The sequence below is a fragment of the Stegostoma tigrinum genome, chromosome 1, assembly GCF_030684315.1.
Source record: "Stegostoma tigrinum isolate sSteTig4 chromosome 1, sSteTig4.hap1, whole genome shotgun sequence".
Classification (NCBI taxonomy): Eukaryota; Metazoa; Chordata; class Chondrichthyes; order Orectolobiformes; family Stegostomatidae; genus Stegostoma; species Stegostoma tigrinum.
In genome coordinates, this window is record NC_081354.1 from 22418135 (window position 1) to 22445227 (window position 27093).

The following is a 27093-nucleotide window of genomic DNA, read 5'->3' on the forward strand; positions in this document are numbered from 1 at the left end:
TGGATTAATAGTCCAGCGATAATGCCATGAGGCTGTTGCCTCCCCTATTGCCCTGAATGCTTCATTTTGTGCATACTACACTATAATCTCAAACGTTTGGAACATTCCCCAAAGATAAAGTAAAAACGTAAGTGAGAAATGAAAGAAAAGATCATCTTTGCCTGTTCATTTTCAGCTAACAGTCAGCAAAATTGAACAAGTACAACATCTTGCAATGTCTACACAAATAGAAAGAGTAATATTTAATTCCAAATCCCTGGAGTTGGTGAGCCAAATATGTAAAAATATTACCTTAACAATGGAAAAAGTGAACAGTCCAGAAAACTCTTCTGCAAGAGTGTAGATGCAATGGCTGGTGATGTGCTCAGAAATAACAATGTATAAGGTTAGAAAAGACCACTGCATGCTATTTGTCTCATCCCTTTGGGGATGAATGAAGTGCAGATTCACAATTTGTCATGGCAGCAATTACAGACAGTGCAATTAAACAGACCATGAATCTCAACGCAACAAGTTCAATAGCTTTAGCTCTAACATCACTGAGCACCACATTTTGCTAATAATCCATTGCTTCGTAGAGCCCAAATGCAGTAGAACACCTTAATTTTTCTTCCTCCTGTAATCTGCAGGTTTTAAAACCCAGATTCAGCATCATCTGTTTCCTAATTGTCTCACATTATCCTTTATATTCTCAGCCTTAGTATGTCCTGCGCTATGGACAGTGCTTGGGAATTGTTGTTGCAGTGATTTATTACTGCTGGGAGGCTGGCATTTTTATTGTCCAGGAACCCATTTATTTAAAATGGAATTACTTAGACAGCAAACTGTGTTACATAGGGCAGGTACAGAAATTTGGAAGATTTATCATCAGATGTCACAGCATGCAAATTATTTTCACTAACTATAATTTACCTTCACCTAGATGCTTGTGTAAATAAGATTATTACAAAAGGTCGAGGTGGCAAGGGCAACCTGGCAATAGACAGGGAAATGTATGACTCATGGCAGCTTTTAATATGTCCATTAGGCATATCACAACAGAATTAGCTGCTATACATTGGAAGCTCACACTCATCACTCTGGATGTGATGGAATTGTTTTACTTAATCCATGTAGACCTGATGGTAGGCTGCCATCTGTCTTCAATGGGATGTTGTAAACATCACTGCTCTCCACCTGCCCAATAGAAGCACCTCTGAAGCCTTCCACCAGGAGAATGTCAGGAGTGATTTTTTTTACGCATTTGAACAGTTGGTGAATTGTTTTCTACAACTGGTACATTGCAGTCTGTATTAGAAAATGAATTCATTTAATTTGTTTGTCTAATATTCAGCAGGTACATGTCTCTTGTGTTTCAAAGCTACATTCATTCTGTTCATCATTTTTATCATGCTAAATAGCCCCTTGGCTGAAAGTGACAGATTGCCATCTGACTGGCAAACAACAGCAGATGCAGAAGTCCTTTAACCATTCCTGTTAGATTCAGACTAGTGCCATGATCCTCTGATGTTAGAGACAGCATGTGCCCAGTGCTCTTCGTGATGATGTTGTATATTACTTGGCAATGCAATGGCTTAGAACTGGGATTGGTACAGGTGCTAACCAGCTGTTCTTGGACTTGCACACATGGTAGGCAGCATATTTTTAAATATTAATTGAACTGCACAAGCTTTGGGCAAAAATTAAGGTTTGGAATGCTTCCATCATGCTTGTGCGTAATTACATTCCGAACAAGTTAAAGTAGTACATAAATGCAGCTTAAGGTTGGACACTAAAATTCTAAAGTAACACATAAAGCATCTATCAGACATTCCTTTGATCAATGTACGGTTTATTGAGATAAAGGACTGAATTTCCCCATGTTTAAGCTGTGTTATTTTCATTGCAGGCCCTGGCAAGGGGCCTGGTGACTTTCCAACTATTGTTTCCTGCTGTTCACCTCATTAATTATGCATCAAGTCTCAGGTAATCATGGAGGAGGAGAGACAAGAGTGCCTGCCACTCTATGGTTCATGCTGCTGGCGCCATATTTACACCACCTATGTATTATTTCGAACACTGCAAGCCAGGAACTATCCAAATGCACTGTGCCTATTGACTATTATTGGAAAGTTAATGTCCAGGAAGGGAAGCTGGAATCCCACTTCACCAACAGAGATGTGGACATGTTGGTGGAAGGGATAGTGGAAAGGAGTGCTATTCTCTCTTCTGTGACTTACCAGAGGAGGCCATGCCACCAGACCCAGTCAGCCTAGACACAGATAATGTCCTGGGACATTGCAATTTCTGCAACAAACAGAACTGTCTTGCTGTGTTGCAAGAAGGTCAATGATCTTCTGCACTCTACAAGATAAGTTCCACCATCTTCTCTCTGTTACCTCACACTCACTCTAGCTCTGCTACAACACAATAACATAATGAATATAGCTAATGGTCTACAATTCTGACCATCTCTACTCAATGGCAATCACCCATCCCATTTCTTAAACTACTAATGCTTCCTTCCTTATCACCTTCTTGTTCACTCACTATGGATACCTTACACCTCTCCTTCTCCTCTGCCACCATTAACAGCTTTTCCATCCATTGGCATCTCACTTAATCCCTCCTGTTGTCCCACTGTAGGAGAAAATTTATCATAACTGGGTAGAGTGGAACAAAACAGACGGCAATGTGGCTGACATTCAGCTCCTCACCTGCTTTGAGAAGAACCTTGAGATGGCTGGTGAGGATCTTGCTGGATAATATAGTGATATCACGACCTCCATATAAAGGCCACTGAGTAGGTTACATTCTGCTGCACTCTCATTTTTATCAGCCTTATTCTTAAGATGCAGAAACTACTAAACCATTACACAAATAATGGCTCTCATCTCTTCTGGGGGCACCAGGATCACTGTCATAATGTCAATTGGAAAAGTCCTGGCCCTCAGCACATCAGCTCTATTTCCTCTTCTGGGGAAGAAGCTACAGATTTCCCCTCTCACTCTCAACCAACTCAGGTGGAACCATGGTAGTGTGTCATCCTCGTGGGGTTAGACTCAGGAGTACAATCATATGAGCATATCACTGGCACGTCTCTGTAGCTGGTCAATGAAGGAACATCCCAAGTCAAATCAGCCCACACACAGAAGATTATCCCATGGTGTCATGCCATTCATAACATTAATAACCTGTGCAATTAAACTTGCAAACATAGCAACAACAGATTTCTCAGGGATACTCAATTGACTTTACAAAGGCGGAAGGAGTCCTCTGATGGATTAGGCATATGAGTTCAGTGTTCACAAAACCAGATCAGAAGATAGGCATCCTGTATCTCCTAACTCCTTAAAGCTTGCTCACTACCTTATAAGGCACAAATCAGGAAGGTGATGGAGCACTTGCTACATGCCTGGGTGAATGCAGCTCCAACAACAGCCAAGAATCTTGACAATATCCAGGTCAAAACAGCCCACTTAATTGAGAAAGATTGATGCAGCTAGCTTATGAAGTCTCCTTGCATCTCTTTTTGTTTCAACCCCCTCACAAGGCCTGTGTTAGATCGTAACCTGACAAATCAAAGGGATGTTGCTCTGCTGAGCTCTCCGGAACCAATAACAAATGGTTGCACATTGTTGGGACTCAGTGTCGCCGTGAAATGATATTTTCTCATATCATTAGCTTTACCCAAAGCTGCAAACAGATACATGTATTCTGTTCTTTTGTTTTAAAGCAGTGTCCATTTTTCTCAGTTTCAGTTCCTAGTCTAAGAAATGGGAAAAAAAATGCACACACAAAGGATTGTATATTTCCACTCTCAGTGTACTTTCTGAACTTTCTCACTTTGCTGACATTGTTCGAGCAGTGAAATTCAGAGTTCTGAAATAAATTATTGTATGACCAATGAAAAACTGAACTTCAGACAACTGTCGCCTGATGTTTAGGAAATGGGAATGTCTATCTGAATATTTGGTCCTGCTGATAGAGGAATAGCCAGTAGTTTCATCATAATCTGTACCTCCTTATATCTCAATTATATTGGAACAAGTGTTGGGCTTGGTATGATGGAACTTTTCTTTAGTGTTACATGGCTCTACTTTATCACTACGTTTGTCTTTTCTTTACTACTTCAACATTATATTGTACTTCCACTGAATGTGCACATGTATACTGGTGTTTGGGTTGAAATCTTGGAACTTTCTCCCTAAGGGCAATGTGGGTCAGTCTACAGCATGTGGACAACAGTGAGTCAAGAAGGCAATTCATCACCACTTTCTCAAGAGCAGCTAGGGTTGAGAAATAAATGTTGGCCAGCCAGCAACACACATATCTCGTGAATGAATAATTAAAAGTAAAATCATTTCTTTGACTGAGAACGGACACAAGAGAAGACGTGAAGCATGTTTTTTTTATTTGTCTACTTGTTGTAATCTCAAACCTAGCATTTAAATTAAGTGGTGGGACAAGGGGTGAAATTTCAACAAAAAAGTTGGTGAATGAAGGAGCACAGTCAAGGGTAAAGGTACAGCTAATAACATGGGACCAAGACAGTACAGCAGAAAGTACATATCTAAGAATCAACCGACAGGTAAGATAAAAAATTGCAACAACAGTAAAAGGATTAAAATAAAAGCTTTGTATCAGAATTCCCGTAACATTTAAAATGTGCAATTAAAAATGAATAAATATGATCTGGCAGCCATTACAAAGACATGGTTACCAAATAACATGGAGTAGGATCTGCATCTTGAAGAAGACGTGAAATGTAGAAATTTCAGGAATCAATGGAAAGGTGGAGAGGTGCCTTTGTTCGTTAATGATCATGTTAACACAATAGAAAGGGATGACCTAATTGTTAGGAGACAAATATATAGAAACAGCTTTGATTGAAATGAATAATGATTATCCCTTAAGTGAAAGGACAAATTTCAATGGTAGGAATTTAAGGTGTTATTTCTGAGCACACAAAATGGGTACTTTCCAATAGCTACGAAAGATTCCAAGGTTAGCACGCAAAACAGTACTTTTCACTGTATCTTAGTACACAAGACAATAATAAACCAAATCAAATCATTTCTGTGGTTAACAAGAAATGTGAAACATCGTATCAAGCTGAAAGAAAACTGTGTACTTGTACGAAGAGAGTTAGCACATTAGTCTATGATATAAAAAAGAGCAAAAAATGAATAAGGAGCAAAAAATTAGATCAGAAGAAATACCAGCTAGAAATCTAAAGAGAATGTATTAGGAGTTTCTTTGAGTATTCAAAGAAAGAGAAAAGTTTGGAAAAAAGTGAGTTTCCTGCAGAAAGTGAGAGTGGAGAGTTAATAATATTAAATGAAGAAATGACAGATAATCTGAACAGATATTTTGCATCAATCTTCACCAAAGTAGATACAAATAACATCTCAGAAACTGTGATAAATCAAGAACTTGAAGGGATGAAGGAATTGAAGTAAATTCACAATCCCTAAAGAAGTGATACTGAGTAAATTACAGGCTGACAACTGTTTGGGTCCTGAGTGACTTCAGCATAGGCCTTAAGGTGCAAATGTGCTAGTTGGTGAATTTTTTTTTCTAAATTTTGTTGATGCAGCTATTAAAATATAATATTTATAAGGCCTTATTCAAAAAGCAACAGTGGCAGAAAACAGGGGGTAATAAACAGGTCATTTAGTTTTACATTTGCCATAGAGAAGATGCTAGAAGCTATTATTAAAGAATATTATTTCAGGGCACTTGGATCAGTTCAAATGTATCAGGCAGCGTCAATGTGGTTTTGTACAAGAAAAATCATATTTGACCAATCTATTAGAGGTCTTTGAGAAGGTTGCACATGCTTTGGATAAAGAAACTGGTGGAAATACTGTACTTTGATTTCCAGAAGGCATTTTATACGATACATATCAAAGACAATTGTGGAAAATAAAAGCCCATGGTGCAGGGGATAGCATATTGGCATCATCTGAAGAATGGCTGATTCACATGAGCAGAGAGAATGCATAAATCAGTCACAATGGCAAGACGTAACAAGTAGTATGGCACAAGGATCAATTCAGATACCTACATTGTGTTAAGTTTATATAAATTGCTTATATGAAGGACAGACAGCACGGTTGACATTTTTCTGATGTGACAATGATAGGGAGCAAAGTAGGTTGTAAAGACGACATGAGGAGACTACTACAAGATATAATTAAGTGTAAGGACAACATTTTGGCAAATAGAATATAATGTGTGGAAATGTGAAATTGTCCATCTTGGCAGGAAGGAAAACAAAAAGCATATTACCTAAAAAGTGAGAGACTGCAGAGTTATAAGATACAGAGGGATTTGCGTTCTCTTGTGCATAAATCACAAAAGTGTTTTGTGCCATATTTAAAATCTTCCAATCAGTATCTTATAATACGCTTAAGATCCAATATTCATGGCTGTAAAGTACCATTACCGCAGAAAAAAGCTGGGGAATTCTGCTACTCAGCATTAACTACTCTTTATAGCTACATAGAAATGCTTCCTAAACATCCTTTTATAATTCATATTACTCACTTGCTTTTTTATTACTTTGACTATTGACATTAAATTACCTTAATAAGCAATTTTATTTATTTGTTCTAGTTTCATAGCTGTCCAGCCGAATAATGATATTGGTAATATCTCCTTTTTCATGGTTTTTGTTGGGTTTGCATCAGCATTTACTTTCAATCCACATTCCAACCTTGTCTGACCTTTTCAAGTATCTCTTATGATCTCTTGCGCATCTGCAATCCATATTGTATCATTGGTGTGTGAAGATTGTTTATCAATCTTTCATTGATTTTCACTTCAACTTGAATGACATTCAGAATTACTGAAAGAGCGAAATCGGAGCATACGTCGTCTTGATGAAGTGATACAATCTTGTCTCAGTGCTCATCTGATAATCGTTCATTTTAGTCAGTCATTATCAACCCTTTCTGCTGCTTCTTGCTCTAAATATAGGTTCATAATGCCATTTCTTTACACTTATATTAAAGTTTATCTGCTTCACTAATAGATATTGTGAACAGCAACTGTCTCTTTTGTTAACCATATGTCTTCATTACAACATTCCTTAAGCTTTTAAGTTTCTTTTTCTTTAAGTTGAACAGCTTTGTAAAGTACCCCATATTGCTGCAAAATATAGATTTCCACCACTTGTAGAGCTTTATTGTTGAATCAGAATTACCTCTTTGCTCTTCTGCTATATTTGCCAAAAAAAAAGCTGTGTCATCTTGGGTAATGAATCTTTCAACATTTGTACTGTTTCGGTTGTTCATTAATTGCTTGAGAAGAATTACAGGGATTAGCTGATATTTTCTTGTTACCACTAATGAAATCACACTCTTCAATCTACTTTGTTCTTGTGAGTTCTTTAACATTTCTTGACACAGGCAAGATATCAGCCATCCTGCCTCTGAATCAGAATATTGCAGGTTATTCCACAGTCCAGAGATTTTTGTACATGATCTGGTCAGATATTCCTGTCTATTCCTGCACCACAGATGAAATGTTCAATGCCAGGATTTGCCTTCTTGATCAGCTGGATTCAGAAGACCCCATGAAATTACTCCAAACAGAGCAGAGGTAATTCTCTCAGTGAGCCAACCAGTACTCAGTCAAAGCCATTTTCTGTAAAACATTTGAATTGATCATTTATCTTACTGCTGTTTATAGGGCATTGTTATATGCAAATTCACTACAACATTTTTCCAAGTATGATGACATTTCAGAAGTCTTTCCTCCCTCCCATCATATTACATTTATTCAGCTCTAACACACCCTCTTGTCAGTTCATTATGTGTTACTCCTCTCAAGTTATTATTTATTACTTTGGGTTTCTATTTGGCATGCATTGAAAAAAATTTGCACGGGAGTGAGGTTAATTACGATACACAGTAAGAAAATTGGCATGATTTATTCCATTTCCACATCAACCATCTCTTTAAGGTTTCAGCCTCTTTGACAAACAGGTTGGATGATGCACATTTAAATTAATTACTGAATTGAAACTACATAGAATAATTTGCAGTAAGATTATTAAGTCTAAAACCCACAATAGATAGTGTATTCAGCAGATAGTTCTAAGTTAGAAACATTCTGTAGAGGTGACCTTGATGTTGTATTAATATAAAATGTCTGATAGTGAATTATTTTTTCTTGATTAGGTAATAAAAATCAGAAGTGCTATAAAAAAGTGGCTGTCAATTCATTTTATGTTATTGCAAAAGTCTTTATTATGGGTGTTAATGAAGATATATTTGCACTTTTCTTTTCTGTTTTGAAATGTGAGCTTAAATGTATCTACCTCTACCGTTGGCCAGAGAAGGAAGCAGCAATAATCATTTTGCTATGGACTGCAAAAAGGAGGCAATTAAACAGTGGGCCAACCCACCAAGTTCTGCTAAATTGTAACACTTTCAACTGCTGTTGTAGCTGTGTGGACAGGAGGTTATTACTTCTGAGATCTTTCCTGTTGTTGTGTGGCAGGTGCACGTGCAATTTTGTAGCCAGGCTTTTAACGCTGGCATGTACTGTTCTTGCACAGAGTGAGCTTGATTGTTAGATGTGGGAAAGAAAGAAAGGCTATTTATATGATTTTTTTTCAGATTATCAGAGATTTGGGTGAAAGCCTTTTCTAAAGTTAATGAGTTCCACTTGATCATTTTGAGGCTGATTTTCCACCGACGCGAACAGCCAGTGACCTTGTGCCACTTGTGCACAATCATTCCCGAAGCTACCAACCTGATTAGAATCTACAATAATGATAAAGTGTTTTTGTCTGTCCAGACTGCTTTGATTGATCAATCTCAGGGTGACGCCTATTGGTAGCTTGATTTTATAGGTATCAGCCAGCACATGTATTAAAGCAGAGTTGCGGGTACGTGTGGTGTGCGTGGAAGAGGAACAGCTGTCCGTGGTTGTGATGGCACGGTGTGGTGTTTAATGGAGAACAAAACAAGCAGAAGGTAAAGCGAGCCCAACACAAATGACACCCTCGCTGGCAACACTGTTTCCACGAGGAACGGGACGGATTGAAGAAAGCTTTGGAGAGATTCTCTGAATGGCAGAAGGATGACATGGGAAGGATGTGTGGGAAGGACGTGAGAGGTAGCTATGAGATAATGGAGTCAGTTAGTGTAGCAAAACGGCTGGAACAATTCTTTGCTACAAATTATTATTATTTCCAATTTATTCTTTGTACTGAAGGTGAACATTTGAATGTAAAACTATTAGAAAATCTGTCAGGTGAATTGAAAGCTGACATCATCAGCACTGGTTCTATAGATGGCTCTGCCCAAATCCCAGGCAAAGTGCTCTAGGCTCTTATGGCTCCAGACGGAATGCTCAAAATCATTAAGCTCCCAGGGGAGGATGGATGAACTGGTTTCACTTCTTTAGTCACCTGCTCGCTTAGTTGGCTACAATAAGGTTAATTTACAAAGGATCCCTTCCCTTGTGATTACCTTTCTCCTGAGCAGACTAGAAATGATGTGAGTACAAAAATGATAGGTATAAGCCAATCTCTGAGTCATTCAAGAAAAGCACAGAGTGAAACATTGATAATCAATCAATTGGAGGATTTGAGATAACGAGTTGTAGAGCTGGATGAACACAGCAGGCCAAGCAGCATCAGAGGTATGGGAAAGCTGATGTTTCAGGTCTGGACCCTTCCTCAGAAATCTATTCTCTCAATCAGAGGATTCTTGTCTTTGCAGGTTGGTTCCTTTTTGATGACGGCTGTTTGGGAGTATTCAGAGAGATGGAGTTATTTTACTTGCAACACAGGTTTTCAAATGTAACACTAGTGCTCGGGCCTAATCTAAAATTCATGAGTACTCAGCCCATTAGCACATTTATGCATCTCAACTCAGTAGCATACTTTCTTTCACTAGCCTCTGCAGACCAGAGTTAAACTGGCTTTTAACCTCTTTCTTAAGAAAGGCACTAAACATGTCACTCACCTGCACTGGTGCATTTGCTCCCAATATGTTTACATTCTGAAATACCTCCTACAGTGATTGTAACAAGATCAGTCAAGACGGACCTCATTCAATGTTAGTTCCCTGATTGGTCCAGATTAACAGTTCCAATCAGGGAGCCCTGGCTGACAGATGTAAACAGAGGTGTCAGTGGTTCAGTTCACTATAGGAGTTGGATCTGAGGGAGCTGTGCCAGTGTCAAGGACTCTCCATGTGTAAATAAAGGGTGACTCAGTGATAGGAAAGAGCCTCTATGGGGTTACTTCACTTCTGAGGAGATTATAGTTTATCTTGTAGTGTGTTTTTCCATTTTTCTGCAAGCTTCCTTGACGTCTTGCTGTCACATTTCATATTCCACAGTCTTTTGTTCCAGGCAGCCATTGAATTTGTATCTTATGATTCATGGTCATGACAAGATGAAGAAGATGATAGTAGTCTATTATCTTCACCAACTTGATAATATACAGGGCTTCCTTAAAAAAAACAGAAAGTAATAACTTTGTTATTGTGGATTTAACTGAACAAGATTTCTGGTTCTGTGCTCATAAATATACAACTAAGGTCTGGCCTTAAAATGACTGAAGACTCAGGCTTGTACTAAAATGAATACTTTATCAATGTCCTTGCCTGGTTAAAATGAAAATAGTTTCCCAAGTACAAATAAAGTCTTAAAGAGATAAAGGCTTATTTCATGGATGTAATTTATTATTAATATTGTCTCAGTATGAATGGTGCATAGGAATAGTGGAGTAGCAGATAGAGAAGGGGACTGTCAGAGAATGCAGCAGAATATAGATTGATTGGAGAGTTGGGCAGAGAAATGGCAGATAGAGTTCAATCCAGGCAAATGCAAGGTGACGCATTTTGGAAGATCCACCTCAAGAGCGAACTATACGGTAAATGGGAAAGCCCTGGGGAAAATTGATACACAGAAAGATCTGGGTGTTCAGGTCCATTGTACCCTGAAGGTTGCAGCGCAGGTCGATAGAGTGGTCAAGAAGGTATACACAACACTTTCATTCATTGGACAGGATATTGAGTAAAAGAGTTGGCAGGTCATGTTACAGTTGTATAGTACTTTGGTTTGACCACATTTGGAATACTGCATACAGTTCTGGTCACCACATTACCAAAACGATGTGGATGCTTTGGAAAGGGTGCAGAGCAGGGTCACCAGGATGTTGCCTGGTATGGAGGGCGCTAGCTATGAAGAAACGTTGACTAGATCAGGATTATTTACATTAGAAAGATGGAGGTTGCGGGTGTACCTGATTGAGGCCTACAAAATCATGAGGGGTATAGACAAGGTGGACAGCAAGAAGCCTTTTTCCCAGAGTGGGGGACTCATTTACTAGGGGTCATGATTTCAAGGTGAGAGGAGGAAAGTTTAAGGGAGTTATGCGCGGTAAGTTCTTTACACAGAAGGTGTTGGGTGCCTGGAATGCGTTGTCAGCGAAGGTAGTAGAGATAGCATCATTTAAGATGTGTCTAGACAGATACATGAATGGACAGGGAGCAGAGGGATCCAGATCCTTGGAAATTAGACGACTGGCTTCGATGGAGGATCTGGATCAGGGTAGGCTTGGAGGGCCGAAGGGCCTGGTCCTGTGCTATAATTTTCTTTGTTCTTTGTTCATTATGCAGATTGTGGATCAAAATTATTTTCCAACTCAGTACTCACTGAAGTAGAGTTGAAATCATTCCTGATCCCAAGGCACTGAGAAAGAGGGATACAACCTACCAAATGACTTCATGTTCTTAAGTAACAGATGATAACAGACAGTACACCCAGAACAATCAACTTTGAAATCCCATCAAGCATGCCTATAAGTTGTGGCACATTTAAGCCAGCAATAACTGAAGGAAACTTCTTCTATAGGTTCTGGGTCGGAACAGAAAGTGTGGTGGGTACATGAGATCTGGAACTCCATCCCACAACAAAAAAAAACAAGTGTGATTTGCAAGTCAGCAGTAGTACTGAAGATGAAAGTTGACTGATTTTATTCAGCAAATGTAGGAAAGCTGAAGCAAAGTCACCAAAATGGAGTTGTGGCACAGGCCTGCTTATCATCTAGTTAACCAACAAAACAGTTTTGAGGGCTAAAATAGACTGCCCCTTGCTCCTAATACCCTGCATTGTGAAAAAATTGCACCTTGCCTCCACCAATACAGTGAAAATGCAAAAAGCAGCTACAGTCGCCTGGAGAGAACCTCCAATGTGGAAGCTTTACTGCCAGTGGCAGTTAAAGTTACTACGACTTTAAACAGTCGTGCCTCTGGGCTGTTGAAGAGAAATACCTGCAATACCAACTTTATTTTTTACCACGCGTTCAAAGATATATCAAACAAATGTTCAAATTGTTGTTCAGCAGGCCAGCATTTACAGCTATTTTCCTTTAGAATAGCAATAGCAGCAGGGCACAGCTACCCAATTTCACTGATCATAGTTGTCTGCTGCATGCACCATAGCTTTGCTACCTACAGAGAGCTTGTTATGAGAGAAAGAACTCATCTGCAGAGAAAGCTCTGCAGGACACCAAGGGTAGAACCCAGATGCTGAAACACATTTGTGACATGAATGTTTTTCATGGAAGATATATCTGACTGTCTCAAACAAACAAGCTACCAATGAGTGAAAAATGCTGTTGCCCAGTATATTTTCATCAAACACTAACAATTAGTCACCCTTTGATCATCAGAATAAACCCTCTCAGCAAAGTTGAAATAGAGAATATCTATTTTCCTATGGCTAATTTGCATGTAATGCGTTACCTACTTGTGAAAACACTGCTTATTACAATGTATTCCAAAACTTCACGTCAAGCAGAGTTTTCCCATTTGTCTTGCAGCATGGGGTTGAGCTTGTTATGTGTCAACTGAGTCCTGAAGCCAGGGAAAGACTTCAAATTGCCTGCCAATCACCTCTTAAGAGCTAATCAGCAAGAATGGGCCAGTTTCTGGGGTTGCCAGAAGTTATTTACCAATCAGGGCCAGTCTAAATCTGAGTCCAAAATTACACAGGTCAAATTCTACTCCTCGGGAATCCACTGATGAGATCTAAGTATTTTCTATACTTTTCCAATGGGGTGGAGGTCAGAGAGAGAGAGAGGGCCAGAGAGATCAGAAACAATAGTAGAGGGTGCCTTCTAGAGATCAAACCCTTGCTTCTTATTCATGCTTCTGTTTCCCTGAGATTAGGGCAATAGGAGCTGCCCCTCTGCTCCCACTTCAACAGGTAAGCTGCCAAAGTGCCCCAGCTAGGAAACTAGTCACCTTTCTGACCTTTCATGTGTCAAATGATCAAGGAACCACTTGTGTGAATCCTCACTCTCAATCTTAACTTCTGCCCATTGTAATTAGCACAAAGCTGAAACATTCTTCCCAATTAGAGTTAAATCAGTAAGTCACAGGTGAAATAGTAAGCATCTAATAAAACCCACTCTTCCTCTTTCTGTCCAGTTTGCTCTGATCTACCATGCCACAGTTTGGATTTGCACTTATAAGTCTATTACTAGCTTAAGCCTCCATGAGAAAAAACTGTATTTTTATACAAGCATTCAAACAGTATTTGACTGTGAAGGGCGTGCTTCACATTGATTTCTGAGCACTCTTTTATTTAGCTTTCTGTATTTTTCATTCATTAATGTTTCACATCTTTCTCTTGGCAGATCCACTGTGTAAAAAAAAAATAGAATCTTTTGCTCAGGATCTTACGCTCGACAAGCTGCCATTCAGTTTTAGCTTGAGTTTGAGGAGCAGGTCAGCACAATTACTGTCTCGGTGATGGCTGCATAGGAAAAACAGAGAGGTAAATGCAGAAAATGATTACTGTATTGAAGCTGAGCCTGGACATGTTCAGAGTTGTTGGCTTCAACATCACTTACACGTGCATAATATGCAGGAAAAATATTTTAAACTTCCATTTTATTTGATTATTCATTTTTCTTATTGAATGAAAACCAAAAGGAAATGAACCTAGATATTCATACAAAACCAGATAAAATATTGAAAATTTAGACCTTTGGCAATGTAGGAAATAAGCATTTAACATAATGTATAGTTTTAAGATGCTTAAAACTTAAGTGAATATCCTGAGGAGTAGTATTTGGTTAATTTAGCAAAACTGTATTTAACCATCAACATCAAACATCAAACAGTCTGCTCTCATGCTACTTTGCTTCTTATGCTAACTGGACATGTTATTATGACTACAAATTTGGGTCAACAATTTTGTTGTGCAAAAATTAAGGAAAAGCTTGTTATTGCATATATTTTAAGTGTATCAGGATGAAAAGTAAATCAGACAATCAAGTGACCAAACATTTGATATTAAGGTATAAGTTCAAGCTAGCTTTGCAAATATATCTGAGTCAAGATTTGTTGACTGTTATAAATGGGAAATGCATTTATTGTTGACAAGCTAAATATTGAAAATGTTGATATTTGCATTTATAAGTCCACCCTCTTCAGCACAAACTCAAATTTCAAACTTCAGTTGAAAGCAATTGCTCTTGAGAAAAGAAGATGGTTTAGAATTGTTACAAATTGCTTATCTTAATGTAAGAGGTTGAGTAATTGCTCCAAACTAGAAGCATTTGATTGTAACCCTGAAAGAGTTATTTGAAGCTGAGAAACCTTAAAATCAGTTATATGATGAATCAATGAAGAAGCCATCAGAATCTCACCACTGGGAATTGAAGTCTCAGCTAAGTCAAACCTTATATGGTTAGAGGAGGACATTCAAGTTTTTGTACTTTAATGGGATGCTGTTGGGACTAATAACAACATTCTATTTTTACTATATGTTTTGAAATCTTTAAATGTGCAATATTCTGTTTTATCTTTATTTAATTTGTGCGAAGGTTTCTGTTTCCAGAGTTAAATCAATGCAGATTTTAGACAGGGATACAACTTGTTCCATGAAAATATCAGCTCAGACCATAAAAAATGTAAAAACTTTGCTGCAATCTAAAATTTGGCAGGGAATGCTGATTTTGCCATCTTGATTCAAAGAACAGAAGGTAGTGAAGGAGGGTTGTTGTTCAGAGTGGAGACCTGTGGCCAGTGGTGTAACACTAGGATCGATGCTGAGTTCACTGCTGTTTACTATTTTATATGAGCAATTTGAACAAGAATATAAGAAGCATAGTCAGTACACTTACAGATGACACCAAAATTGCGTGCGTGGTGGACAGTGAAGAAGAGTATCAAGATCTTAATCAACTGGACCATGGGCAAGCAATGGCAGATGGAATTTAATTTAGATAAATGCGAGGTGGTGCATTTTGGGTAGGGCTTGCAGTGTTACTGGTCGGGCCCTGAGGAGTGTTGTTGAACAGATTTATGGGTGCAGGTACATATTTCTTTGAAAATGGGAGCCACAATAGACAGTGTGGTGAAGAAAGTGATGGGCACTCTTGCCTTCATTGGTCAGAGCATTGAGTACAAGAGTTGGGATGATATATTATGGCTGTACAAGACATTGGTAGGGCCACATTTAGATTACTGCATACAATTCTGGTCGCCTTGCTATAGGAAGGATGTTATTAAACTGGAATAGGTGCAAGAAAGATTAAAAGGATGTTATGGAGACTTGAGAGTTAAGAGTTATAAGAAAAAACTGGGATTTTTTTTCCCCTAAAGCATCGGAAACTGAGGAATGACCTTGCTGAGGCTTCTAAAATGACAAGTGGCACAGAAAGGCGAATAGCTAAGGTCTTTTCCCCAGGGCAGGGGAGTCCAAAACTAGAGGTCACAGGTTTAAGGTGAGAAGGGAAAGATTTAAAAAGGACCTGAAGGGCAAATTTTTCACGCAGACAGAGGTGCATATATGGAATGGGCTGCCAGAGGAAGTGGTAGAGGCGAGTACAATTACAACATCTAAAAGACATTTGGAAAGGTACATGGGGTAGGAGAGCTTTAGAGGGATATGGGCTAAATGCAGTCAAGTGGGACTAATTGATTTTAGGAAACCTGGTTGGCATGTATGCGTTGAGCTGAAGGCTCTGTTTCCATGCTGCATGGCTCTATGTACCTAATTTAAAATGGTGTACTTTGTTTAAAATAATAATCCAGAATTTAGAAGCATCAGTTGTTATTTGTATCACTCTAAGCCTGGGTGGTTGTGTATGTCTTCTTTGTTTTCCAAATATCTGTTTTATTTGCTAAGTTTTATTGTGTTGGTCCATGTTTTCAATATTTGATAACTTAAGATTATAAATTGGAATGACTACATTTGTTATTACACTTCTAAGACCTGCATTTATTCAAGGAAATTGAAATATGCAATAAGCAATGAGGACCTTCAGCTCCCAGTCATCAAAATGGCCAAGCAGTAAAACAATGGAAGAGTTATTATTGTTTTGAAAAAGAGCAGATTGCCATTTTTTTGCAGTAAAATCTCCCCATTAAAAACAAGAATCTCATTAATTCTTTAAATACTACCAAGGGAAAGAGCTTGGATGAGTTCCTAAACCAAACAGTGTGCAATTTGAATTGATAGATACTTTGGAGGCAGAGCATGTCAAGTTAATTTATGGTTGTTAATTGAGCCCATGCTATTGTTTGACATCATATTGCTTTCTGTGATGATGTCAGTTCTAAATGAAGAAAATTAGTTTTAAGAAAGACATACTGAAATGCTGGAATTTCTTTTTCACATTGATACTCCTGAGGTTGGAGCAAGAAAGGTTGATTGTGAAGGGCAGTGGGTATAGGTTGAAAGTATAAATATTCTGAATTTCTGTATAATTCCATTTTGAATATTTAGTTTCGAAAAGGAATTGTTACATTTTCTGACATTAGAAAAAGATCTACAATGAAGAAATAGTAGACAGGGCATAGCCTTATTAATGAGCATATAAATAGGTTTCTATAACTCAATATGTGAACATAAAAAGTCATCATAGCATCAAGAAAAGGGAAAATTTTTAATCTTGAAATGATGGTAAGATTCTGTGAGTTACAGAGGAGCAGTTCTCCTGGAAAAAAATTCTGTTTAAATCAACAAGTTAGTTATTTCTGAAACTAACACATTGATATTGCAAATAAAAAGTAAATATGACTCCTGCTTTGGTGTGCTTGAGATTGCATCTGTGCAATGGCACAAAACATCACTATTACAAAGGGTAAATTCTGACCCTATGTTTATGATTTATTCTTATTTTCTGATAACAAATCGTAGATCATTGTTTGTTCTAAGCAAAAGTGTATGGAAAGATGTCTTATCATACCTGTAAAATCAAAAAAACTAATTGAAAGGAAACACTTTTGCAAGAAAGAGATTATTTCTCCCATTCAGAAATGCATTTAAACAAGCGCTAAATCATATAGCCGGGGACCATACTAATTTGTTTGTGACAACTCGCTTCTTTGAAGTTTAGTCAACTTTTTGTTCATTTGCAGCATATGAGCATCATTGGCAAACCCAGAATTAATGGCTGACTCTTGAGAAAGAAGTGTTGAGCTGCTTCTTTAGCCTTTGATAGTCCAATTGGGATAGTATATTCACAAAGCTGCTCAAGTAATGAATGGTTGTTGCGCAGCGTCCAATCACTAGGCAGGAGTGTTCCCTCCCAGTTGGGCAGCTATTGATGACATTCAGCTTCCAATTTCTGTGTAAGTGTTCTTCAAGGCATTTTTTGGGATACGCAACAATGCAAAATCACTGAGCAGAAACTGATAGCCAAGTTCAGTGTTTTAGACACTATCTCAACCGTGATCTTGGGCTCACGTCGCGCTACATGTAACCCCACTATACTGTTCTATGTTTGTAATATCTTCCTAACTGTCCTGTTTTGACACCATTACCTTGAATACTTAATTAGTTTGTCCAGTTTTTGATTACTTCTAACTTTTGTTAGAGCCTCGTCATAGGCTCTGATACCTACTCATGTTATTCCAGTTGACTGGTTTGTCTCTAATGCCATTTTACTTTTATTAGTTCATTCTGCTATAATGCATGTTCTGACAACGCAAATTGGCTATAAAATGACTGACAAAAAGGGGAACACTATTTCTAAAATGAGAACTTGTCTTGGTATCATGCAATTCCATCAGTGCGCAGAGGAGTATGCGTCGACATCTCATGTTCATTTCACAGGCTTTGTCCTGAGCGTGCTCAGTGTTAGCGTCAAAAGAGTCTGCGCTTGCATCTTGTGATCATTTTGCAGACTTTGTTGTAAAGTGCTTTCTGTGAGGTGTACAGTACTCTGTGAATTTTGGGGTTTAATTTTGCAAATTCTGCTGTGTTACCAACAAAAATGAGGACAAAGTTTCAAGGATGTTATCAAGAAGCATCCTGGTGATAAAATTGCAGGTGGTGAGTATAAAAGAAAGGCTATAATGCTGGAAGAGAAGTTTGATGTTATAAAGGGTATATGAGCAAAATGAGAAAATGTGATATAGTTTGCCTCACAGGAATAAAGGAGCCTACCTTCTGCACCATTAGAGACAATGTAGAAAAGATTAAAGCAAGCAGTATTGCTCAAACAAGTCTGAGTGCTGGCAAATTTGTGAGGTCATGGACAAAACACCTTGAGATGATGGAGTGGCTTCTAAGTGTGTGGATAGAAGATCAAACAAGAAAGTTATTTGGGACCGGCTTTCTCACCATAAAAGAGAAAGCCGTATCAATTTGTGAAGATCTAAAAAGAGCTGGAATTCCTGCCGATGTGCCTGCCTTTAGTGCTAGAGGTGGCTGGTTTGCTGGTTTAAAAAACCACCGTACTCTTCATAATGTAAAGATATGTGACAAAGTTCCCAGTGCAGACAAGAAGCATGTGAGGACATTTAGCCTCATAGTAAAAAAAAATTGACAAAGAAGGCTACAACTGAGATCAAAGTTTCAATCTGGATGAGTCAAATGCCATCAAGAGCCTACATTTGTATGAATGAAGCATATGCTTCAGGCTTTAGGGTGGCAACGGATCGTATGACTGAGCTGCTGGGTGCCAATTCCGGTGAGGACTTAAATCTTAACCCTGTGTTGGTGTGCCACTCTGCCAACCCGCAAACCTTGAAAGGTTACTTTCTGTCTATTCTAGGTGTCTACTTTAGGTCAAGCAAAAAAGATTGGATAGTGGGCCAATTTTTTTCCTGACCTTGTTGATGTTTTGGAAGATGTTTTTAGAAAGTATTTTCAGGGGAATAAAAAGTTGGATTCCAAGATTCTCCTCATCCTGGATAATGCACTCAACCATCCTCCAACCATTGGTGAGTTTTCCAAAAACATCAAAGTGCTATTTCTATCCCCAATCACAACCTCTCTCCATCAACTCATGGACCAGAGTGCAATAGCAGCTTTTAAAGCTTATTATTTAAAGCAAACATTTAACAGGTTGATTGCAGCCACTGAGGGGGATACGGACAGTGTTCTTCACTTTTGGAAGAGTTTTAACATCAAGAATGTAATTGACATTATTGCAGAGGCCAAGGGTGATGTCAGTAGGGACTGCTTGCATTCAATTTGGTGGAAGCTTTTCCCAGATTGTTTTCAAAGTTGTATAGGTTTTGATCCGTCAGAGAAGCTCCCAAGAATCAAAGAAGATTGTGTTGATCTTGCAAAACAAGTTGTATTTGAAGACGTGGAGAGTGAGGTTGATGGAGAGCTGCTTGAGTCCCACTTTGAAGACCTGTGTCTACAGCTGATCTACAACACTTTGTCGCTGAGGGGGAGTTGGAAGCTGAAGGTGAAGAGATGAAGTCCAGGATGCAGCACCACAAGAGCTTTCCATTTCAGTTTTGTCTGCTATCCTGAGGTAAATTGAGAAGCAGCCACAGCTCCTTAGAGGACCATGATTACAATGCAGAATCCAGCAGGGTAGCAGTTTGTAGCATATGATTTTATGTGCCCACCCCCCCACCATTTCTTCATGAAAGAAGGAAAAGGGCAAAGCAACAAAAACTGGATGTCTTTTATTAGGACCCCACCCCCCCGCCAAGAAAAAATCAGTCAGAAAGCAATGAACCACACCCATCCACTTCTGGATTAACTATTTTTTGCCCTAACCCTGCAACCACAACTGCACCTGAAGGTGATAATGATGATGACTCTTAACCACCTGCATTAACAATACAGCACCTCAAAACCTCCTCCCTTATCAAGTTATCTTGACATTTTATCACGGAAAGGTGTTAAATTTACTTTTATTTCACTGTTACATATGAATTAAACATTTATATAAACTGTACTATCCTTTATATTAGGCTGTGGAGTGATTTTTTTTTTGGTGGTCTGCCCTAGCTTTTCCCATAGGCCCTGTTATTTCTAATGCGATTTTCTATAACACCATGTTGCGCAGAAACACAAAGATCGCGTTATAGCAGAACTGACTGTATTTGCAAGTGTTTCTTTGCTTTAATTAATTGATACATAGGTCATCCCTTCACTTGTTCAGCTGTTGACACTTCATTCATATTATTTGTATTAATCTGTTGACACTCTTGACCACCTGCAAAGGCTTGTAATTCAACCTATTGACACTCTACTCACACTAATTGTATTTAGCTGTTGAACTTCTTAGTTACCTGGAGTTATCTTGCCATTATCTCTCCACCTATATGTTCCATGCCTGTCTGCCCTTCTTTACCTGACCTGATGAAGGAGCAGTGCTACAAAAGTTTGTGATTTTAAATAAACCTGTTTGACTATAACCTTGTGTTATGTGGCTTCTGATTTTATTCATCATCTTGACTTGGAAATGTATTGCCATTCTATTGGTGCTGCTTAACTAAATTCCTGGTACTTCCTCCATAACATTGTGGGTTTACCTACAATGGTTGGACTGCAGAGGTTCAAGAGACCTCAGTAAAAAATCACCACAACAACTAGGATAGCCCAGCAGTGAAACTCATTTTCCGTGAATGAGTAATTTTTTAAAAAAGTAGAAATGTACTCTTCTTTCACCTAGGTCTTTTTTCTCCCTGTTATTGAAAAATGCATATAGCAGTAATTATAACACGTTATATATTCTCAGAACAAATCTGCTTTGACCCGAAGTAATTTTGTCCTGAACACAGAACAAGTCTTGCTTTGCTAATTTCCTCCCACACCTACAAGTTAATTACACTAAGCTTTTTTTGTTTGAAAAACGTGTCATGTATTATGTTAAAAAAAAATCTGTGGTATAATAGCATAAAATATTTAAGTTACATCATGAATAATAGAATTTTCGTGCATGTAGATGTTGGTAAGCTTTCAATCATGGCAACACAATTGGGGAAAAAGCTGCCAATAACATTCCAGTAATTTGTACCAAAAAAATTATAGGACACCTTTCAGTGAGTGACAAACAATCTGAATTCTCAGAAGGACAAGAACTATGTTGTGACGATGTCTGAAAAAGGGCAGGAGCTTTTTCTGCTGTCTTTGCCAGTGTTTATCTCTTGAACAACATCGCTTACACAAGATGCGGAGATGCCAGTGTTGGCTTGGGGCGGACAAAGCCAGAAATCACACAACACCAGGTTATCGTACAACATAGTACAATATAGTACATTTATTTGAAATCACAAGCTTTCACAGCGCTGCTCCTTCGTCAGGTGAAGTGGGTTTAAACAGACAAAGTTCTCAGTAACACAGTACTTGAAATGTTAACTCCATTTCTCTCTCCATGGATGCAGACAGATCTGGTAAATTTCTACAGCATTTTCAATGTTTGTTTCAGATGGCCAGCATCCATAGTATTTTACCTTGTTCAGTAAAACAAATTCTCTATTCATGTGTCTTGTTGTTGTTTGGCAATCTCTCTGTCCAGTAATTAGCTGTTTCCCAACATTACTGAACTGACTATAAATCACAGTAAGACAAATTGGGACATCTTGAAAGTGAACGGAAATGTATCATAACCTTGGGAGGAGAGTTTCCCATAGAAAGAAAGAGACAAAGTTAGATTTGAAAATTTCCAAAAAGAATCAAATCAACACATTCAGTTTAACATAAGCGCTTGAACAATGAAAAACACATGTTAATTTTGCATCAGTTTTTGTTGTAATAAATCAAGACTAAGTGGGGGGGGGACGACAATAAAAGTGCCGAGGGCAGCAAAAATCACAAAATCACCCTTTATTGACATGGAGAGTTGTTGACACTGATCCAGCTCCCTCAGAGCCAGCTCACAGAGAGAACAGAACCCCAAACACTGCTGTTTATGTCAGTGAGCCAAGGCTCTCTGGGCCAGGTTATCAGCCCCAATCATAGAATGTGGGTTCCATGAGGCCCATCTAGCTCACCTCATTACAACTACTACAGAGGGTATTTAACCATTTTTTTGTCACCACTGACATGAAGACGAGTATGCACAAGTCCCTGTTGACTACCATGAAATTCATTTGATTCAAAGGTTGTTTTATAAATAGCAATAAATCTGACATTCTGACATTCTTCCATTTTAATTCGATGTCATTAAGCCTTCGGGAAAGTTTTATTTTTCTTTATTCATTCATGGGATGAGGGTGTTGCTAGCTGGGCAGCATTTATCGCCCATTTCTAATTACCCAGGGGGCTGTTAAAAGCCAGCCACATTGCTGTGGGTTTGGAGTCACATGTAGGCCAGACCAGGTAAGGATGGCAATTTCCTTCACGAAAGGATGTTAGTGAACCAGATGGGCTTTTTTGATTACTGGCAATGGATTCATGGTCATCATTAGAATCTTAATTCCAGATGTTTTGTTGAATTCAACTTTCAATGCTATCTGCCATGACAGGATTCAAACCTGGATCCCCAGAACATTATCTGGGAGTCTGGATTAACAGTCCAGTGATAATACACTAGGCCATCACCTTTACAGAGACATAAGTTAACTGACTTGCAGGTACTGAGGCTCTACTGTGTAAGACTAGATCTGAAGAGTTTTCTTTCTTCTTCTAAGTAATCAGAGGCAGTAAGGTTGTCCCTTTATCAACTATAAAATACAGAACTCTAGCAATCCCAGGGCCATCTGGAGTAGCTGATTGCAGTTTTCATTCTCAAAGCTGCGTAGTAAGGTTTGATACCTCATGGAATAACTTTGAGATAGTGTTTGATGAACTCCTCAAAATATCAAAATGACTGAGTGATGAAGCATAAACTATAATTCAGAGATTGCTGAAATAAAACATGTGTAGTTTAACGATTAAGATTTTCTCAACTGGATTTTCCTATGTGCCTCCACCGCTGTGCCATGACCCCAGCAAACATTTCTAGGTCTGCTCCATTGTTTATTCAGGTCAAAGAATTGTCAGGATTCACAGCAGCCGAAGACAAAATAACTCAGAAAAGTTAAGCATGGATGCTGCCAGAGCTCATCGGAAAGAAAGGAAGCAAGTTTAAAGGCAGGGGCTTGAAATGGAAATGTTTGGAAATGTGATGGAGCCAAGCTCAATTGAGATATTCAAGATTCTGGGACAGTTTTTTTTTACTAGAAGAACAGAATATTTTCCCCCTCACTATTGCACATTAATTGTTTGTGAGGCCATGTCAGAGAACAGAGGCTTTCGCTAAGAGTCTGCATTCAGTTGGAAGCCAGGTCAGATAAGCACTGCAGATTTCCTTCTACAAAGGACTTTAGTGAATGAGATAGATTTTTACAACAATTAAACCCCATTTCTGGATCAATGTTACTGAGTTAAGTTTACAATTCCAAATTTAATTAATATGGTGTTAACTCAATCAGTTGCGATATTGGGACTTGGGCACATGCCCCCAGCTGTCGAGCCTGGATCTGTGTATTACTACATCAGTAATGTTACCACTATTCCACTGTCCCCCTGAGTGAAAGAGAAACATTTGCACCTGTAAAGCATCTCAGAACTTCAGGACTGCCAAAACACTTGACAGCTAATTTGAAGTGTCATTGCAGAGTTGTTAAATAGCAAAAGAACACCACTCAGCCAATCACGTCTTTCCTGCCTCACTGAACATGAACATCTCACTTAAGATCAATCTTCTCTCTTCCACTGTACCCGCTGTTCAATTTGAAATATATATCTAATACCCTAGTGCAGGCTTCAAATGGACCTGTCTGCACCACAGTCTCATAAAGTGAATTTCAGACCCTCGCCACTCATTGTGATAAAATATTTTCTCCATGTCATTTGAGCATCTTCTATTAATTACTTTAAACCTGTATTCTCTTGTTAATGATCCTCTCATGAGTTGAACCATTTTTGTCCTATTCACTTTGGCCAAGCCTCTCACGGTTTTAATGACATCTGTCAGATCATGTTTCAATCTTCTCTTCTTTAAGGAAAACAGTCCCAACTTCTCCAATCTATCCTCATAACTTAATTTCCTCATCCTTGGAACAATTCTTGTAGCTTGTTTCACCTTTCCTCTCTTGTCTTCAATATGATACCCAAAACTGCAAACAATACTCCAACTAGTGGTTTCTTAGATTGGGTGTGTGTACACATATATTATAACATATATTTGGGAGGGAGAGAAAGAATGAGTGAGCCCAAATGCATCCTGTTCCTGCACCCCAACTAGAGTTGCATACTTTGTTGTATTATTTCTCCATGGTCTTCAGAACACTTTTTATGCTGAACTTCATCCGTCACATATTTATAACTGTTGTAATTTTACAAACACAGCAGCATAGCTGGCCACTATCTATTCAAGGATAGGCCATAGTGTTGACCTCACTAGCCACGGCCAAAAACAAATTTTGAAAAATCCAGTTTGGGCACAGAAAAGTCCCATAACAGATAGCAATACAACTGGGAACAGAAATATTTTTTTTAATTTGGCTAAGGTTTGCCATTAGCCAAAGCTCTAAGCACAATTCTTCCAATTTCTTTAAAATAGCACTACATCCTTTTTATGTCCACCTAAGGAAGTGAGGCCTCCATCTCATTTCAAAACACAACCCCTAAGCATGTATAAATAAGCATTTCATTTGCATGTCAGGTTAGACGTATCAGCACATCTCTCCAAAGGGGGAACTCACCCAAAGAGAGGGTGGTGCTGACACTGGAGTCCATGCCTTCAGAAGATTACTGAACTGGACAGCATCACCCTCTATGACCAATTGGACCAATGAAAGAGAGCAAGAATCTGTGAAAACTACTTAACCTGTTCTTCCTCTCACCCATCCCTTCCTCCCACCCCAAGCCGCACCCCCATCTACCTACTAACCTCATCCCACCTCCTTGACCTGTCCGTCTTCCCTGGACTGACCTATCCCCTCCCCACCTCCCCACCTATACTCTCTCCACCTTCGGTCCGCCTCCCCCTCTCTCCCTATTTATTCCAGAACCCTCACCCCATCCCCCTCTCTGATGAAGGGTCTAGGCCCGAAACGTCAGCTTTTGTGCTTCTGAGATGCTGCTCGGCCTGCTGTGTTCATCCAGCCTCACATTTTATTATCTTATTTCAAAGATTTTACCTTTCCTCTATGACTATCTCACTTTTTCTTCTATTACAGACATTTGTTTGCCTATCACCATCAAATTTTGGAGAACACTCAGTCTATGAATGGAGGAGCACATTGAATCGCAAGTGACTGTGATCTGCAAATCATTGAAATTGCTGTCAGTATCTGTCTAGACCTCAGGAGTTCAGTGGGGAGTTCCTGCTATGAAAAGTGGGGAGGGAGGAAAGAGGAGGCTTTACAGAAAGAGTTGGATATAGAAGAATGACGCAAAATGGAAGAAGGAAGAGGCTGTGATTGGTTAGGAAGGAAGAGCTTTTGGATGGTAGGGTGTTGAAAGCAGAAGGATGCAACTGGTTGAGGGGAGGACAAATCTGCAAGGGATGGCAGGGAAAAGAAAATATTGCAAAGCATGAGGGAAAAGAAGGGGGAAGCAAGGTTTCAAGTGTGAAATGAGACCAGAGATGAAGGAGACAGTAAAAATGTGAGTGGTCAAGAAGGATGCAAAGCAGTAAGAACAATTTTAAACCTATCAATACTGCAAACCTCAACTACCTAGGAGCAAAGAAACATTGAAATCACTGAGGTGATGAATGCCCTGAAAATAAAATGCGGAATTTAAAGCTGATCATTGTATAAAACCAGGAACTACTATTTGGAAATAAATGTATTGGTTGATATTTGTAATGAACACAGTGAGTTCTTACATTTAAATTTGTAATTAAGGTCTGAGATGCTGTGCAAAGGAGACAAACTGCTTGAATAAAATGTTCCAACTTTTGTATATGTGCAATGATATGCATTAGCTGTTGCCTGATCTGTTGGGGGGAGGGTGATGGCTGATGGCTGATGTTTTTGCTGAGAGGTGTCTGTCAGCTTTGTTTTCGTCATAATATTCATGGCTAACTTGTATCTGATGTTTTGTGCCAATTTAAACACTGCAATAGCAAGGAAATTAATGTTTTCCTTCTGTATTGTGGCTATAAGTTTAATAGAATGTTGATACTTGAGGACACTGATTCATTGTTTTACTTCTGTCAGTAATTGAGCCCCATACGTCAACTCAAATATAATAGGCACTGTTACCTCATGACTTCATTACTGAATAAATGAATTAGTGAGAATAAAAACGGAGCCTGCAATAACCAAAAAAATAGTATCTGAAAATAATTAAGTAGCTGCCCCGAAAGCTGTCAAGGAAGAGCCCTGAAAAAAGATTACTTTGATATACAACCAGATTCAAGTGAACAGATCTTGTTACGTAATATGAACAGCTATGTTGTGTGTGATCATCTGACAAAGCTGTGGTTGTAAGGTGTACCATACTGAAACCTGACATATCAGTCAGCTTTACAAATAGAAATGTAAAGAAGCTGCTGGGTTGCTAAGAACCAAGAAACCTAAGCAGATTTGGTAGAAGTGCATAAAATTATAACTTTGAGATAAAATAAACAGAAGCTGTTCCCAATGGTTGAAGGGTCACTTTGTTTATTGACATAGAGCCAGAGGTGACCTTTACACAACCAAGTGGCTATCAGATGGTTCCAAGGGCTTGGGCTAATATTAGAGATTGCTCTTTGATGTACTCCGCCTGGACACCTGACCAAAGTCTGTCTCCCTTGACTTAACTGAGGACTGCTGACAATCATAGCATGCATCCTCATTTTGTGTCAGTAGTAAACGGCATTGCATTACAACCGTACTGTGAGCCTTCTATTTCTGACTGAAAGTGAGCAAGCAAAAGTCAAGGCAAAGCATG